Raw genomic sequence first — 17,800 nt, forward strand, 5'->3', positions numbered from 1 at the left:
CGGCTTAGGCATTCTGAGAACTTACATTCTTGAAAAAAACTTTACATAACATTACAAAATATTAAATTAAAAGTTAAGACCACTTACTGTAGGGGAGCGGGTAATAATAAGGTTGGAAAATGATTTTGAAGGTTCAATCACTGATCCTGAAACAGAAGAACAGCAGATCTGATTAAATTAGAGTCGGATAAAACGCAACGAGCAAGACAGGACACATTATTCGCCGAATACCTTGGCAAAAATGATCAGCTTTTCGTTTATTAGTATTTCATGAACACATTAAATTTGAAGTTTAGTTTGGAATAATTACCAACACTCAGAGATGCATCATACCTTTTATCTCATCATGAATTCTATAACTTGTCAAAGTATTTAGCACATTATTTCTCCTAATACTACATTTCAGAATTTAACGCGCGAAGTCTCTTGACATTGAAAATATTTTGAGGTTTCAGCCTACGGAGAGACTTTAAAGGTTCTGCAGAGAAATCCCGGTCCCTTAAAGTTGGAATTGGGCAAAATTCTCAAAATTACGCAAGTTTCCCCTGACTTTTCAAGAACTTTTCACTCTGTGCGTGCAACACCCGCACTTTCATCGTAGGGGCGAAAATCGTACGAGCGATTTAACATAGCAAAATTTCCTTTGATATAATATTTATTTTAGAAAGCAGTTGCGACTAATTTTCCTTGAAGTTGTATAGTATTCATGAATGAATTGCAAGGAACATTTTCTGAAAAATTGAAAGAAAAATAAATACAAGTTCCCAAGGAAATTCGTGCAATACACGAAGAACAACGTCTGTTGTTGTTGTCCTGAATATCATATGCATTCTAGAAAGCTAATAATGGCAAATTAACAATTTTTACTGAAACTTTCATCATTTTTCAACATTAACAGGTTTTCCCTGATATTTCTCGGTTATCCTCTATTGCGGCAACCCGATTCATTTCGAACACCCTTTCCTTCGATCGATCCTTTCCCATAGGTTCAAATGGCAGAGCAATCGAAGTATCGCAAAGCTCGCCACGCCACCGCGCCGCACAGCGACGAGGCAACGCCCCTCGAGTCGAAAGCATCCCTCGGCGAAAAAAGCTCATCGTCCGGGGGGTGATTTTTTGCCGGCGACAGCAACGGTGCGTTTCCGGTTTGCTCCTCGCGACCTGGGGTTTCTTTACGATATTGCGGACGGAGCCGGAACCTGTTCCGGCCGCGTTTATGAACGTGAAAAAATTATTGTTGCGCCCCGGCGGCGTCGCGGCGGGCGGGGGGGAGGGTTGAACCGGCTCTCGACCGGGGTGCGCGGCGGGGTTGGGGGTTGGAAACGAGCGCCTGAAGATCCGCGAGTGGCCGGAGTCGCGGAGGGGGGGGGGGGGTGATTCCGCGAGCGAGCGTGGGAGACCGCGATGCACATTGCACTGCAGTTTTCCTCGCCACTGCCAAACCGTTTTCGGACCATCATAAATGAGGAGAGGATGGATATAAATCGAACGAAAATTAAAAACACACTGGGAAAAAAAAAAAAAAAAAAAAAAAAAAAAACACATTGGATCTAGAGTGCAGACTCTTGAAAACATTGACAAGAAAGAATACTCTTGATTCAATCGGATTTTTGCTTGAATCAAAACGAAATCTGCTTAAATTCAGAGGCTTGATTCTTGATTTAAGCTAGATTCTGATTGAATCAAGAGTACTTTTTCTTGTCGATGTTTTTAGGAGTATAGACTCTAGATCCAATGTGTTTTTTTTCCCCAATGCATGAACCCATTGACGTGATTTGATTGACAACCGTGGATCGATCGACAACTCCGTAAATCGATCCACAAACTCGTGAATCGTTCGACATAACCTGTGAGTCGATCGACAACCCCATAAATCGATCGAATTACGTCGATCGGTTCAGCGAGAAACTATTAAATTCATTGTTTAGGGTTTCCATGTCTTCATTTTTAAGATTCTTTAGATTAGATTTCCCTTGCACGGAGAAAAGTTAACGTTAACCATTATCGCGAGGAAAATCGCTTTTGACGCAAAAGAGCAGAAAAACGTGCGAAGAACACATGATACACTTCCGTTACCTCGACAATACTTTTTCTCGCCGTGATAATGATTGCTTTTAACAAGGAATTTATTCCTCAGAACAAGGAAAAGAGCTTCAGAGATATTCTTTTCGTAGGCTCTACAAGCACTGGCTATTACGAGAAGAAAAATAGTTGTTAAGATGATGTGACTTTATTATGAGCTCGTCGTCATTCAACTCTTTGACGAGGGAATTTTCCTTGTAGCAATGACCCGCAATTCCGAAATTTGTAATAACCCACACGGCAACGCCGAGCAGACATCGACAAGCCCTCGAATGTTAAAACAAGCGTGAATGGAAAGGTGCATCGCGGTGCAACGGAGCGGGTTGCAAGTTCCCCAGTGGAGCCCGATGACGAGTGCGTGAGGGAGAGGGGCGCAACGCGTAACGCACAGATGGCAAAACGTTTGTGGCCGTATTCGTTTCCTCTTCTCCACCCCGGGTGAATTGAATCATGCAGCCGTGCTTGGGAAAAACACCGTATGAGCCGCCAGACGTTGCCATATTCCCTTCGATAAAAACCTAATTTACCGGGAAAATTCTGGATAATTTTCTTCCAATGTTTCAAACTATTTTGTTCGCAATTTAATCCATAATAACTGAAAATTTCAAGGATAAATGGACCGCGTTAAACAGAAAGGAACCAAGCCACATCTACTGTTGCCAAATTTAATCGGGCAATTTAATTTTTTACATGAAAACGGTTGTGCGGATTTTCGTGCAAATTTCAGTGAAAATTCTCCATGATACGAAGCAAATTCCTTAAAATTTTCAAAGGAATCCGAACTAATATTCTCTCGTAAAAAATTTAATTGCCCAGTTAAACTTGGCAATGCCTGACGTGGCTTGGTTCCTTTCTGTTAAACTCGGTTCAAAAGAAGATGACTTTCTTCAAAAATAAATATTTTATCGGGGGAAATTTTCAAAACCCAGGAATTTTCATCACTTTCCTCTCGATTCTCTTAAAAAACTTAGATTTTTCTTAGGGGTTCGGAGGAGAAACACTGAAAAAAAAAAGTTTATTGGATCCTGAGTCCCGACGCTTAAAAAAATTGACAAAAAAACCCACTCTTGGTCCAATCAGATTTTTGATTGATTCGAGAGCCAAGCCTCGAGCCAATTTGAGCGGATTTCCTGTTGATTCCAGCAAAAATCCGATTGATCAAGAGTATTTTTTACTGTCAAATTTTTTTTTATAAGTCTAGACTCTGTATCTAGGAAACTTCTTTTTATACATGTACATCAGAAATATACATTTTCTTGATATTTTGTCCTATAGTTGAAGACAGGGACACCAACGTGGACTTCAAGATTCCCCTGAAAGTACGAGGATAAGCTTTGATTCACTTTACACCCTTTCGCGGGAAAAAATTCCCCGAAGAATATGCTTTTTCTCCGTGTTCTTCTCGATTCCATAACTTTCCCCGACCCTTGCAAAACCATCCGTTCATCAGAAAGGTGATTAATTCTATGAGTTTATAAAAACAGCCGCCTGGCCTATATTTGTCGAACTCCTCTATAAAATATCGTATGGAACAGGACTTTAGTCCAGTCCAAGCGGCTTTATGGAACTATTTCCGGACAGAAGGATCTGTAACACATTCATGACGTAGAAACGGTAGAGTTCCTAAAAAGAGGGACGGGAAGTTCACTGAAAACATAGAGAAAAGGATAGGAGAGAAATTAAATTCCCTCTTGAAGAATCGTCGACCCGTAGAGCTAAAAATGGAACCTGATAGAAGAGGCATTTTTTCCTTGCTCCACTCACGGCACGCTTCAAAAATAACGACATTAATAAATACTAAAATCGTGCGGGAGGAGTTGAGAGCGCTTCATCGAGAAATCCTCATCCCAAACGACAGGTACAGGCTCACTTCCGATCGGAGGACTTCCACGAAATAAACTCGGTAAAGCTCGAAAACAATACAGCCTGCTAAGGCAAAGCGCCGTATGAGCCTTCAAACGTTGCCAAATTTCCTTCAGTAAGATATTAATTCCCACGGAAATTTGGGGATATTTTCCTTCGCATTTTTTTGGAGAATTTTATTTGCTATCACATCGTAATTACAGGGTGTCAACTAAAACAGGCTGGCCAAAAATCAGTGCTTTTACGGTACTTTATCAGTACATTCCCAAGAAATTCAGTACCTCCTCATCGGGAGTAATCAGTTCTTTTCCAGTACCTCCAATTGACGAAATTCGAAAAATTTCAAAAATTTGAATTTCTCGCTCAAATTGCGACAAACAGAAACAAATGAAAACATTTCCGGACCGTCTTGCGGAATTTCCCCAATTTTTCAATACTTCCGGACCGCCCTTGAAAAATCAGCACTATTTCCGGACTTGGAGACACTCTGGATTTAAATTACCGGAAAACTTCGAGAAAAACTATCCAAGACACCCTCAAAAAATTAACATTTTATCGGAGGAAATTCGGCAACCCTCGAATTTTTATACGGCGTTCTTCCTCACGCGGCAGAATACCGAGTCCTCAACTCAACACAACCGAAACCTCTTTCAAATTACTTCAAAGAACTTTGTCCTGTACTTACAATCAAAGGATAACCTCACTTTCCGCTTCGACGAACCAGTTTCGATCGAGATACGGCAAGTTCGTGGAAACGAACGCGCTCGGTTCGCTGAGCGACTTGCGCTGAGGTTCGCCTCGGCAGTGAAAAAGTAAACGCGCAACTTCTTTTCTCGGTACTGGATGCAATTACTTAACGAAAATCTGACGAGTCCTGAAACGGGACATATTTTGATCTTATCGCGGCGCGTGTATTGAAATTGATAAATGAATTCCTGACTCCTCGGAATCACTCGTATCCGTAACCGTTCGCGGAAACGGGGACCATGTATGCAGCAGAAACAAACAAGAAACTAACTTTTCGGAGATGCAACTTCTGTTGAGCTGCGTCGAGAAATCGGAATTAGCATATAATCGCTCGTTGTCAAATCGAACGTCTGTTTTTCAGGATTCGCTGGAAAACCGTTTTCTCGAAGATCCTACTTAATAAATTGAACCATATTTAGCGATGAGGATCTACAATTTCTGGCTCATCAAAGTGAACCAAGAATCAATGATTTATATGATCAAAATAATAACAATTTGGCGGGTCCCTAATGCTTTATGATCATAAGAAATGGAAATGTGTCCACGGTCAAGCTTTAGGATCCTTTCTACCGCGTACACTACCGTGCTAAGGAAGGACGCTGTATAAGCCATCAGGCATAGCCTTTCCTTGCACTGTTAAAAATCGTTGATTCCGTCCGACGGAAAATCCGGAGTGAGAATGAACACGGGAGTGCGGTTCAGCGCGTAGGTGCTGAGACGGGCTGCATGTGTAGTCAAAGCACTCCGCACCGGAGCTGCAGTACGGCCCGGAGTCACGCGCACCTTCTCTCCCTCGCACTAGCGCTATATACTGTCTCTTCTCCCCTTTAAGCTTACCACTCTCAGAATGAAAATGAAAAATTTAAAGAGAAAAAAATAGAAAAAATTATAGAATAGTGGAAATAATAGAATAGTCGAAATTATGGTATAACAGAGACAATAGAAAAGAAATAAAATAAAGTAAATCAAATATATGATAAAATGAAGTCAAAGACTAAATTGAAGTAAATAATTAGAGGGAGCAAGGAGATGAAGAAAAAAATAAAATAAGGGAAACAACTAAATGATGTTAAAGAATAGAATGAATTTTAAGAGTAAAGTGAAGTCCAACAATTATGATGAAGTATTAAAAGAAATCACAGTAAATATAAAACAAAGTAAAACGATAAAATATAGTTAAAAAATATAGTAAAGTAAACTAAATACACGGACAAATCCAGGTAGATTGAAAATATCTTAGCGGCCCGTTCAAATCGACGTTAAATACCGTTTTTGCATCTCGTACATGCATCGTTCGCTATAGCTCAATCGGTAGGGTCGTCGGTTAGTGTTAGGTAGGTCCCGGGTTCAATTCCCAAGGTAGGTAGGAAATTTCTAACCGTCAAAATTGATTAAGTCACGTACCCATGGTTTCATTATTTTTATTTTTCATGGTTTCAAAAATTATTTCCACTATTAACCCCTTTCCACCATCCCCTAGCTGCGAACCCCTAAATTTGCGGCTCCCGCGAATCCGTCCGGCGTCGGAGTGATTTCTATGCGTACGGCACCCAAAATCCGTCCAGCCGATTCTCCGTCGGAGTGACTCCTCGGTCCGGCGAAGTGAGGGCCCGTTCTTACTCGCGCTTGTGCTGAGTCTCACTCCGTTTTTTTTAACAGTGTGGTTAAAATACGAATTTTTAAGGACATCTGTGAACAGATTTCCTCCAATTTGTCAGAGAATTTGATTAACTATTAGATCCAAAATATCCAGAAATTTCAGAGAGAAAATATTCATGACAATCCTCGAAAACAAAACATTTCATTGGAGGAAATTTGCCAACCAGGGTTGCAACATAATTTAGAAAATTAAATTCCCAGACACAGTTTGGTGAATTTCCCTGACAACTGAGCAAATGCCAGATTGTTAAAAATACACAGTTTGAATTCGTTTTCAGGCTAAATATGTTCTTCAAAAACATCAAACCCACTCAAGAAAGGAAATAAAGGTGACTTGACGATTTCCCCTGACATTTTCGTCATTTTCCCTGAAATTTTCGTCTTTTCCCTGACTGAGGCAGCCCTGGCAAACTCTCGAATGTACATGCATACGCCGTTCTTCCTTAGCACGGCAATACAGGCACATTCGACAAAACAAAAACATGTAACCTCACCATCGATTTCGCCACCCTTCGAGCCCCTGGCGAACCCCCCCCCCCCCGGCTTTCTTTTCGCTGTGCGTCGAGCGAGCTTTCGAGTTGGGGGGGGGGGAGGCGGCTCGGAAAATACCCATTCATCTGTTAAATAGCGTTGCGTGCGAAATATCGATCGCCTAAAAGGTTTTACTCATTAGATCGGCCGGAATGAGAGAGCGGCACCCTGCATGCGTGAATGACGCCCCGTTCCGACCCCCCCGGCTCACCCCCGGAAACAGACGTCGCGACGACTAGCCGGCGACCGATTAACTTTCGCCCCCCCCCCCTCCCTTGCGCCCCCCGCCGTACCCCGCGATCCGCCTGGAGATTATTTACGAGGTTATTCCGCGCAAATTATCTCCTCGAAAAGGTGCCGCGTTGGGCGCGCGCAACGTTGCCGAATACTACTGTAAAGGTCGATTAATGTAATTAAGTTTTTAATTAATTTAGTTAGGGGTTGTCTCCACGGGACGTTTCATGGGATTTGTCTTAGGGAAAAATCTCACTTGGGAAATTGGGAAAAATATTGAGTTAGTCAATACTAATCACAGTGCCAACTAGGAGTCCTCGGAGAGTTCCAGAAATGACGTAAAAAGAAGAAGAAATTTTGTTGTGTTTTTTAACGGGAAAAAAGCCCAGCAGTTTCATTCCTGCGATTCAAACTTGGGAAAAATCCCATGAAACGTCCCGTGGACACAAGGCGTTAGAACTCTTCTATTTTTCCAGGTTTAACCTGACTTGAATTTTGGAGAAAAAACGGAATGACGATTGATTTGGGATTTACCGATCCGAAATGGACTCATGTTGAAGCTGTAAGGTGCGACACAAAATAATTCACGGAGAGAAATTTTAAGACACAAGTTTTTTGCTAAATACGGGAAGTAACACGCAAAATAACCCTAGTCTCCGGTTGACAGTTTCAATTAAGAGAAAATGCCAGCTAGTTTCCTTGAAATTTAATAAAAAAAACGGGTTGTGAATACCAACGCCGGTTGGCAAGGTACAATTTAGTATTATTTTTTAAATTTGTAATTATATTTTTATCCAACTGAAGCAGGCTGGGGTGTTTCAAGCCGAAACGTCTTAGTGAATGTGTTCTTTTCTAGCCTCGTTACCCGCAGTTACTTTTTAAAAATTAATGTCGTTTCTTGGGCTGCTCAGTCTTCAACATATCTCAATCCTTAACAGCGTTTTCCATAAAATCTCGCCATATTTTCTCCTGAATATTCTTCGTCTTTGTGCGCAGCGACAGTGTATTCCTTTAAATCTTGAAGATTAATATTAGCGCTCAAGCTCTAATATCCGCAAAAAGTTTTGCATTATCTGGAGATTTTGGTCATGAGATGATAGATCATTGCTCATAAAAACGACCATAGCCATAAGAATACGTCCGCAGAGAAAAATGGATCACCGTTTTGCATAAGTTCTACATGAAAGGAAAGATTCACCGAGTTTCACATGCAAATTTTCGAGAGAAAACCCGACACAGACGAAGACAAACAATAATTATTCAGGAAACGAGGTTGCATTGCCCATCTTGAATTGCATTACGGTCTGCGTCAAGTATAAATTTCTCGATTGAGACATGCTTTTCATGCGATCCGTCGCGTATGAATAATGGCATGCCGGAATAATTGTGGATCGAAACGATGACACAGAGCTGCTTTCGACTGCTATTTCTCTACTAAAAAAGTCGCGCTTCTAGGAACGGCTGAAGATTCGATTTGTGGGATGAAAAGTCTTCTCTCATGTTTTTTTGGAAGGTTCACTGGAAAAAAAACACATTGGATCTAGAGTCCAGACTCTTAAAAACATCGTCAAGAAAAGTACTCTTGATTCAATCAGAATCTAGCTTACATCAAGAACCAAGCCTCTTAATTTGAGCGCATTTCGTTTTGATTCAAGCAAAAATCCGATTGAATCAAGAGTATTTTTTTCTTGTCAATGTTTTCAAGAGTCAGGAATCTAGATCCAATGTGTTTGCTTTTAGCATGAGTCTTCGTCTTCGATTGATCGTGTCTGAAAACGATATTGGATGATTATGAGAGGCAAAAATCTATCTCTGACTTTGTGTAAAATTTAGAAACTTAAGAGTACATTCCGAGAAGTTAGTGCCTGAAGGTGAAGTTCACAAAAGTACGAATATTCATTTTTTCAAAGAGGCAGTAAATAACTATGATAAAATTTACATACAAATGTAAAATTCTGAGAGGTCTTAATAGGACGCACACATTTTTCCTTTTTCACCTAAAAAATCGATTTGTCTCCTTGCATTAAGAAAATCTGACTGCACCGGCCTTTTTAACCTCGATAGCAAGTTGAGAACAAAGCCCACAGACTTTCATTCGAACTGAATCAATCTCACGATGAAAGGAATTTTGTCACACGTTGGGAAAAATTGTATGAAGTAGGGGTGGATTGGAACACGGCAAGCTAAACTGAATTTCCGGTCAAAAATTCAAAATCGAAAAAAGGAACAATATTTTGATAGCGAACACACGCACTGAACTTAATCTGAAGCATGAGTTTTATTGAAAGATGAAACTCCACGCCTTTTTTTTTCACTCCAATACCAGAGAGACTTAACGCCTTTCTGTTGAAAACTCGGTCAATTTGTACTACATAACGCATTCAGGAGTTTTGAATCATTCAGGATTGTCACCGAATTTGAAATTTCCCCTGAAACATTTTAGTACAGTTCCCTGAAAATAGGATTACATTTTGCAAAATAAAACCGAGAGCATTCCAATGTTGCCAAGATCGAGCAACTTACATTCTTCGCAATAAAATTACTGAAATCATGCGAAAAATTGAAAAGAAGGTAATTTCCGTCTCGAATTAATAGTTACGTGATAGTAAAGATAGAACTTGTTCAGATGGTCATTTTATACTTGCGAGGTAAAGAAAGTTGTACAATTTGAGCGACGTTAGAATGTTCTTCGTTCATTTTTGCAAAATGCAATCCAATTGGAGATATACGAGATGGTTAAAAATCTACAATTTGAAATAGTTTTCAGTCAAAATTTGTTGTTTGAAACTTCAAATCCGTTCTAGAGAGCAAGTATGAAAAGGCGACCTGACAATTTTTCCTTGACACTTGGATCATTTTCCCTGATATTTAGATCATTTTCCCTGACATGATATTTCCCCGGTGTTCCTCGACTGTTACAACACTGCTCATTCGGTTTTTCTCAGACAGAAACTAAATACAGAAAGGTGCGTGTAAGTACTATACACACTGGAAAAAAAAAAAACACATTGGATCTAGAGTCCAGACTCTTGAAAACATTGACAAGAAAAAATACTATTGATTCAATCAGATTTAAGCTTAAATTAAAAGGAAATCCACTTAGATTAAGAGGCTTGGTTCTTGATTTAGGCTTAAATCTATTGAATCAAGAGTATTATTTCTTGTCGATGTTTTTAAGAGTCTGGACTCTAGTTCCATGCTTTTTTTCCAGGGTACTCAATGGTAAAATCGTAAAAACTAACCTCAATTCCGCCCGAACGCAACCCGCGGTACGCTGGTCTCGCGCCTGGGAGCTCGGCGAGACGCAACCGGGAGCACAGCACCACCACCGCGACCCGTCCCGGCGGGCACCGGACGCGCGAGTAAAGGAGCGTCCACCGGTCATCGGGAGTGACCGCGGCGACCCACCTGACGACACCCCCGGCCCCTCCGGGCGGCTCCCGATTGGCCGCGCGCCGATCCGACGGGGTGAGTTATAGGCGGCGCGGATGTAGGTCGCTCTCTCGGGGCCCCCGTTGCCCCGGCGACCGGGACAAACAAACCGACGCCGCCGCGCCGCGCCGGTCGCTCCGTCGGGGGGCGAGAAAGACGCCGCGCCGCCCGCTCCGTCGTCGTCGTCTTTGTTGCAGAAACGGATTAAGTGTCGCCTTGCGTTGTCGTACTTCTTATCGGATGCTTTAAGAATACCAAAGAAGAAAAATGGACGTATTTATGCTAACTGGAAAGATGGGGTGTCCCTGTTGGTGGTCGGGCCATAAGAATGAATGGGAAATATATAGCGCCAGTGACGTCAGCGACGACGACGAGAGAAACTACGATCGGGAAGGCGGTCGTTAACTCATTGGCCTTGCCCAAAAGGCTCTTGCCACATACCCATGGCTTACGAGTTAGCGCTCATTGTCAGTTCCTTTTCATCTAATGTCAAAATCCGCTTTATCATTTTCTCAGAAGGAACACTGGAAAAAAAACTTTGGGTCTAGACTCACATACAGACCAGACTCTTAAAAACATCGATAAGAAAAAGCACTCTTGATTCAATCAGAATCTAGCTTAAATCGAGAACCAAGCCTCTTAATTTCAGCGGATTTCGTTTTGATTCAAGCAAAAATCCGATTGAATCAAGAGTATTTTTTCTCGTCATTGTTTTCAAGAGTTTGGACTCAAGATCCAATGTGTGTTTTTTCAAGAGATGGCTCACGAGTTAAGAGCTCAGTTCCTTTTCATTTGAATGAAAATCCTGCTTTTCCATTTTCTCAAAAGGAACTATATCCACTGACCGCACCGTTTCTTATCCAGCTTCTTCGAGCACACCCCATCTTTCCACTTGCACATAGTTCCTCTTGGCACGAATACGTCCGAATTTGAGATGGACCGCAATATCCGTAGTTTTCAGCGTAAGACAGTGCAAAATATAATTTCAGACAGTTTATGAAGTAAGACTTGTTTCTGTGAACCATTCGACTACTTTTTCGACATATCTCACAGGTAAAATAACTGAAATTTTGAAAGAATGAAAGAAAGGAAAAAAGAAGAAAAAATCGAGAACGTATACTGAACTTGAAAGAACAATTCATACGATCGTTTGATTTGGAGTGCATTTTGTAACAGCAACAACAATACAGAACTACAATGGCTCAATTTAAGAACAACGCCAGTGCCATCAGTTTCCCTACTCACACAATCATATTTTTTGTACGGATGAGACAGGAATTGTAGTTCCTGAGTGCAAAATTTAGTCAAATTTTCGACAATAGCGCGAGCGCGATAGAATATAATTCAATACTTCTGCCGGAAGAAAGAATTTCACGGTTTCGCTCGAAATTCCCAGACTTCTCAGAGTGGGGTGAAATTCCCTGACTTTTCCAGGGGTCGGTAATCTTCCAACTGCTAAATCGGGGTTTAGCGCCCTCCAAGAAAAGTGATGATCTCCTTTTTTTCCCCCACGATCCACCGAATCGCAATTGGAAAGCTTTCCAGAAAAAGGGCACATAGCAAAAAATAGCGTTTGAGAGAAATGCATTTTAAGTTTCCATCATTAATTTCTAGCCACTGATGGTACCTTTCATCCGGCTTGGACTCCCGATTTCGAACGAAAGTCACTGTTAGGGGCCATAGAGTAATGATCAAAACTTCAAATGCATTTCTATCAAACGCAATTTTTTGGTATGAGCCCTTTTTCCGGAACGCTCCTCTAATTACCCACCACCAAAGCTCTCCACTAAGGATCCAGTTTTATAGTTTTTTTGACGAAATTCTGTGCGATTTTGCGGGGGATTAAATAATAACTTCGCAGATATATGATTTATTTTCTTCATCATTTTATTCATCGGGTTTCCAAGATTATGCGGCTTTCCAAGCTTTCACGCGATCCGGAAGATTATCAAGGACTTTTCCGGAATTCTTCACTCCCACCGCTAGGAGCCCTTCGTCGATCCGCACAAAAATGCGGATAAATCATGATTTCGCAGATAAATGATTTATTTTCTTTATCATTTTTTTTAGCAGGTTTCCAAGCTTTCACGCGATCCGGGAGATCATCAAGGACTTTTCCGGAATTCTTCACCCCCCACCGCTAGGAGCCCTTCTTCGTCGATCCGCGCAATTGTGCAAAGTCCGGCAACGGGATCGGAGATTATCCTCGACGAGTCCATGGTGACATTACATGCACACATGCAACAGACCCGGCCCTCGATGCGAGGGCGCGAGCGTGCATGTGTCGGTCGGTCGGGCGCGGAAAATTATCGTGCGACGCGGCGCTCAGTGGATCCAGTCAGAGAGGTCGGACCTGCAATTTTTGAAAAAAGTTGCTAATTTTGATGTTTACTACGTCCCGTTCTAAACTTAAAGGGGTCGATTCTAGAAGCATGATGTCTACTAAAACAGGCTGTACAAAATCAGTACTTATACAGTACTTTTTCGGTACGTTCTCAATAAATTCACACTGGGGAAAAAAAAAACACATTGGATCTAGAGTCCAGATTCTTCAAAACATTGACAAGAAAAAGGACGCTTGATTCAATCAGATTTAAGCTTAAATCAAAAGGAAATCCGCTCAAATTAATAGGCTTGGTTCTTGATTTCAGCTTAAATCTGATTGAATCAAGAGTATTTTTTCCTGTCAATGTTTTTAAGAGTCTGGACTCTGGATCCAATGTGTTTTTTTGTCCAATGCAGTAGCTCCACAGCGGGAAAATTTAGTATTATTCAGTACTTCCAATTGACAAATTTCAAAATTTTGAATTTTTAGCTCGAATTGCGAAAAATGTAACAGAATCCGGGAAAAATTCCGGACCTTTCTGCGGAATTTCCGCACTTTTTCAGAGCTTCCGGACCGCCCTTAAAATCAATACTATTTCTGGACTTTCCGGTAATTTAGACACCCTACTAGAGGAAAATTTCAAGAGGAAACCGATGGAACCACTTTCAGAACCTCAACGTTTCGTATAAACGGAGTTATAGGCGTTGAAAGTTTCCAAATGTTGTCCGACTTCCCCTATTAACTCGATCTATTGTGCGGCGGTTCCGTGCACGATCCCGAAACGCCACCACTAACCAACTTCTCTCGCCCCCCCCCCCACCCACGGGGAGGGGGGTCGCCCCGAAGAAGAAAAGTGCCCGCCCCTCGCCTCGCGAGTGCCCGCAAACAAGCACGCGTTCACGCTTGTGCAGTTCTGATTAAATTTTCACGAGGGCTCCCGCCGGCCAGGTATGATTGATTCCTTCCTCCGGGTCGCTTATTACGCGCGGGGTGGCAAGATTCTTTTTATTCGGGAATTTCCTTTCTCGAAGGTCTTGCACGGAAAATAGCCCCTACCAGCGGGTCGATTACTGACATTGACAGACTAAGAAGACAAAAGGGATACCGAGAGATCCTATTGGTGGAAGCGGGTGGTTGTAATGGACAAATAAGGTGGGTAATAGACTAACTAACGGCAACTCACCCCACCAGAAACCCTATACAGTTAGTCCATCATTTTCTCTCTTCATCTACATCAGGGTGTCTACTAAAACAGACTGGTCAAAAATAAGTACTTTTACAGTACATTCTCAAGAAATTAAGTACCTCCTCCGACAGAAAAATTCCGTACTTTTTCAGTACCTCCAGTTGACGAAATTAGAAAAATTTCAAAAATTTGAAATTGCAAAAAAAAGGCAAAAAATTAAAAGAGATTCCGGACGTTTTTACGGAATTTCCGCACTTTTTCAGTACTTCCGGACCGCCCTTAAAAAATCAGTACTATTTCCGGACTTGTAGACACCCTGTACATGAACCACACATCTCAACCAGTGGGATTGCTCCATACCCCATTAGTTTTCTTGGCTGTAGTTTGGTCTATCAATTTCAATAGTCAGCCCGCAGAGACGATACATCTGAGGCGCTTAGGATCAAAACCCGCAATCTCCATAGCGATGTCGAACGCTGGAAAAGAGCTTATTTTAGTTTCACTAATATCTTCCAATTATATCCCTCGAAAGAAGAGTTTTGTCTTGTGCAGTATGTTACTCAGCAAAACGATCGACAGATTTGGGCGTTGCCTTGGCAATTATAAGACCATCTTGTGTGACACACCAAACAGTATTAAAAAGGGAGCATGTGATTTTCTTTTCGCCTAAGCGCTTTCTCAAGAATTTTGCCTATTTTTATGGTGAGGGATCTTCATCATATACTGTCTCCACGGTTAAGTACACCTAACTCGTGCATCGCCGATGAGCAATTTACGATTTGACAGTCTTCGCGTTTCAAAAATTGATGACCATTCGTTCTACAGGCATTAGATGCACTATCATAAAAAACTCATTTTCACTCAGTATCGCCGTTTGAAAGCAATTTTCTCCGCATGCAATGCGACTTCTACGCTGTCCGCTGCAATTATGAGGTATATCGCAAATTAATGACAGACACGGTATTCCTATTGTCACTATCCTTCCAACTTGCGAGATATTTGATGGCTTACACGGAAAAGAAGTTGTGTGCTATGTCCTTTCAACTTCAAACTTCAGATTCAACGAGTTTTTGGCAAATTCCAACTCTGGAAGGTGACAATTTTTCACAATTATCATTTATTTTCCAAAGTGCCACCGGCGATAGTAACGATCGAGTTTGGCATTAAAGCCATCCAGACAGTCAAAATTTAGAACAGCCTCTCTGAGTACTTGAGTCGTTAGACACAAGTTGGTTGATTATATGCTCAGCCCAAGATGGCGTCATTTTCCTCATTAAAGAGGGAAAATCTCGCACAGAATATAATATTTTCCGCCGTGGAGTTTAACTACTTCGCAAAGCCCTAGTAAAGTCAAATCGGAAGGCAAGCACAGACGTGTTTCGGGTTCAATTGGACCCATCATCAGTACAACTCTCGAACTTTAGCCAGTACCGACTTTCTTCTTATTCTGTACGTAGTCCTTTGCTTGGAGATACGTAGTTAAAAATATAAACTTACCCAAAAACAGTGCATATAATTTGACAGGACTTGGAAACTTACCTAAAACAGACAAAAAAAGAAAATAATTAGAGGTGATAATAAAAATCAAGTGGTAGGCATTGATATTTGTAATATTTTATGAAGGAAATGAAGAAGAGGAAACAATAAGGGTAGAGAAAATCAAGAAGCGCAGCTTTTGGATTACACGTTCACCCTGAACTCTACCCGCGCCTAAAATCAGGTGGACTCGTCTACGATCACCATGCACTGGAAAAAAAAACACATTGAATCTAGAGTCCAGACCCTTAAAAACGTCGACAAGAAAAAATACTCTTGATTCAATCAGATTTAAGCTTAAATCAAGAGCCAAGCTTCTTTATTTGAGCGGATTTCCTTTTGATTGAAGCTTAAATCTGATTGAATAATGAGTATTTTTTCTTGTAAATGTTTTCAAGAGTCTGGACTCTAGATCCAATGTGTTTTTTTTTTCTTTTTTTTTTTTTTCAAAGTACTTACTGTATTCTGTTAACTTGTCACCCCATCTACTTACTTGGGTGTCTTTAATTCATAGGGTTGCCACAGAATTTTGAAAATTAAATTCCCTGACACATTTTGGTGACATTTCCTGACGATTGAACGAATGTCAGCTTTCTAAAAAGACGGAGTTAGAAATAGTTGTCGGGCAACATTTGTTGTTCGAAACGTCAAACCCACTCGCGTAAGCAAATGAGGGTAGTTTTACGAGATTTCCCTGACTTTTCAAAATTTCCTGACATTTCCCGGTTTTCCCTGACTGTGGCAACCCTGATTTCAGTGCTAGCAAGCGTCAAGCAAAATCAGACGAGAGATATCGTAAACGAAGGCTGGACATTGTTTCTGAATATTCGAGAAACGGCGCAACAGCTTCCGTCGTCAGGGGCGCAACAGTTTGGGGTCTGTTGACTCGCGGAGATCAACATTCAACACTGCTTACCGACTGAGAAACCCACCGAGGCAGAAAGGACCAACTTCATCGGGACCGACAACGTTGCGATTCGACGCTCGGCCACGTGGGAAACGCGAGCCGCAGCGACGGAAAACCGGCAAAATCGGCTTCGGTAAACGTCACCTTCGCCGAACCGCGCCGCGCGAAAAGGCCTTATTATTTTTCCAGGAAAAAAAAGTCTGGACTCGAGGCGAGATCGCCCGCGAGAAACAAAATCAATCAAAACTCTACGGGCACACTGAGATGCTAAGTCATTCGATGTATCGCCCTTCAATTGACCACTAGACAAGGTCAGGGCAGGGTGTCTACCATTTAAGAAAAACCAAAACTGGGGACTTTTAGGGATGCTTTTTCAAGACAATCGGGGACTTTCCCCCCCGAAATAGTAAAAGAAAGAGAGCTTGGTAGAACGTTAAAGGCGTATTTTATACGACTAATTTTCCAAGTCATGCAGAACCGATACGAAAAACCAAGCAACACTTCATTTTTTTGCTCCTGGTTATACCGCGCCGCCGAGGCTGGCTAGAAAATTTGCAAATACCGGTATTTAGGACGATCTTTGTCATTGTTTAGGGGACATGAACTGGAAAATTGGGAACTTTCGGGGATATCGGGGACACCTCTCCAAAATCGCAAATAATCGGGGGTATTGGGGACTTTTGGGGGCCGGTAGACACCCTGTTTAAAAACTGTTCCCTGTCACTTTTGTGATAGCCCCCGCGAAAAAAAAGGGTAATTTTGAACGATAAAACACGTTCATGCAGTTAAACGATTTACCCAAGGAACACCCTGTACACCGAAAATTTAAAATGAGCAGCCACTAAATCTGCCCTCCCGGGTCGATCCGACAGCGGTGCGGCGCCGGTCAAGATATACGGAGTTGCTTGACTCCGGAGGGAAAGAGGGAGCGGGGTCGGGGCGGTTGAAATTAAAAATCCCTCCGGTTGCCGGGCCGAAGCCCCTGTAGGAATTTCAAGCGAAAACAAACCCTCGGAACGACCAGCGGCTCTCTCTTGACCTTACGGATTGACGATGAAAGTAAATAATTGGAGGCCAACGCGCGTTCCTTCGCCCGGAACTCGCGCTCCCCACTCGAGCATGGGGATGCCGTAAAAATAAGCACCCCTCTCTGCGCGGGGTGCGTTCCGATCAATTTTCAGCCCGGGGTGGAACTGAAACTACTTTAGTTGAAACTATTGGCGCCCGGCTGGACAGTTGGAACAGATGAAGGGAAGACATGAGCAACGTCCGATCGGCGAAAATCGGAGATCGTTAC

The 17,800-nt window shown here is 42.0% G+C and overlaps 1 protein-coding gene across 3 annotated transcripts in view; it reads right to left on the reverse strand.

Moving 5' to 3' along the window:
* Positions 1-17,800, reverse strand: part of HnRNP-K (Heterogeneous nuclear ribonucleoprotein K) — a 71,799-nt gene that overhangs the window by 31,953 nt on the left and 22,046 nt on the right. For 2 of the 3 annotated variants that reach the window (XM_072303470.1, XM_019057057.2), the window contains exon 2: positions 88-146. The gene's annotated coding sequence lies outside the window, so the exon portion shown is untranslated. Of the gene's footprint in view, positions 1-87; positions 147-10,358; positions 10,490-17,800 lie in introns of those variants that run through there. The other variant, XM_019057058.2, reaches the window with a different exon arrangement.

This window comes from Bemisia tabaci, chromosome 8 (genome assembly GCF_918797505.1).
Source record: "Bemisia tabaci chromosome 8, PGI_BMITA_v3".
In the NCBI taxonomy this organism is placed as follows: Eukaryota; Metazoa; Arthropoda; class Insecta; order Hemiptera; family Aleyrodidae; genus Bemisia; species Bemisia tabaci.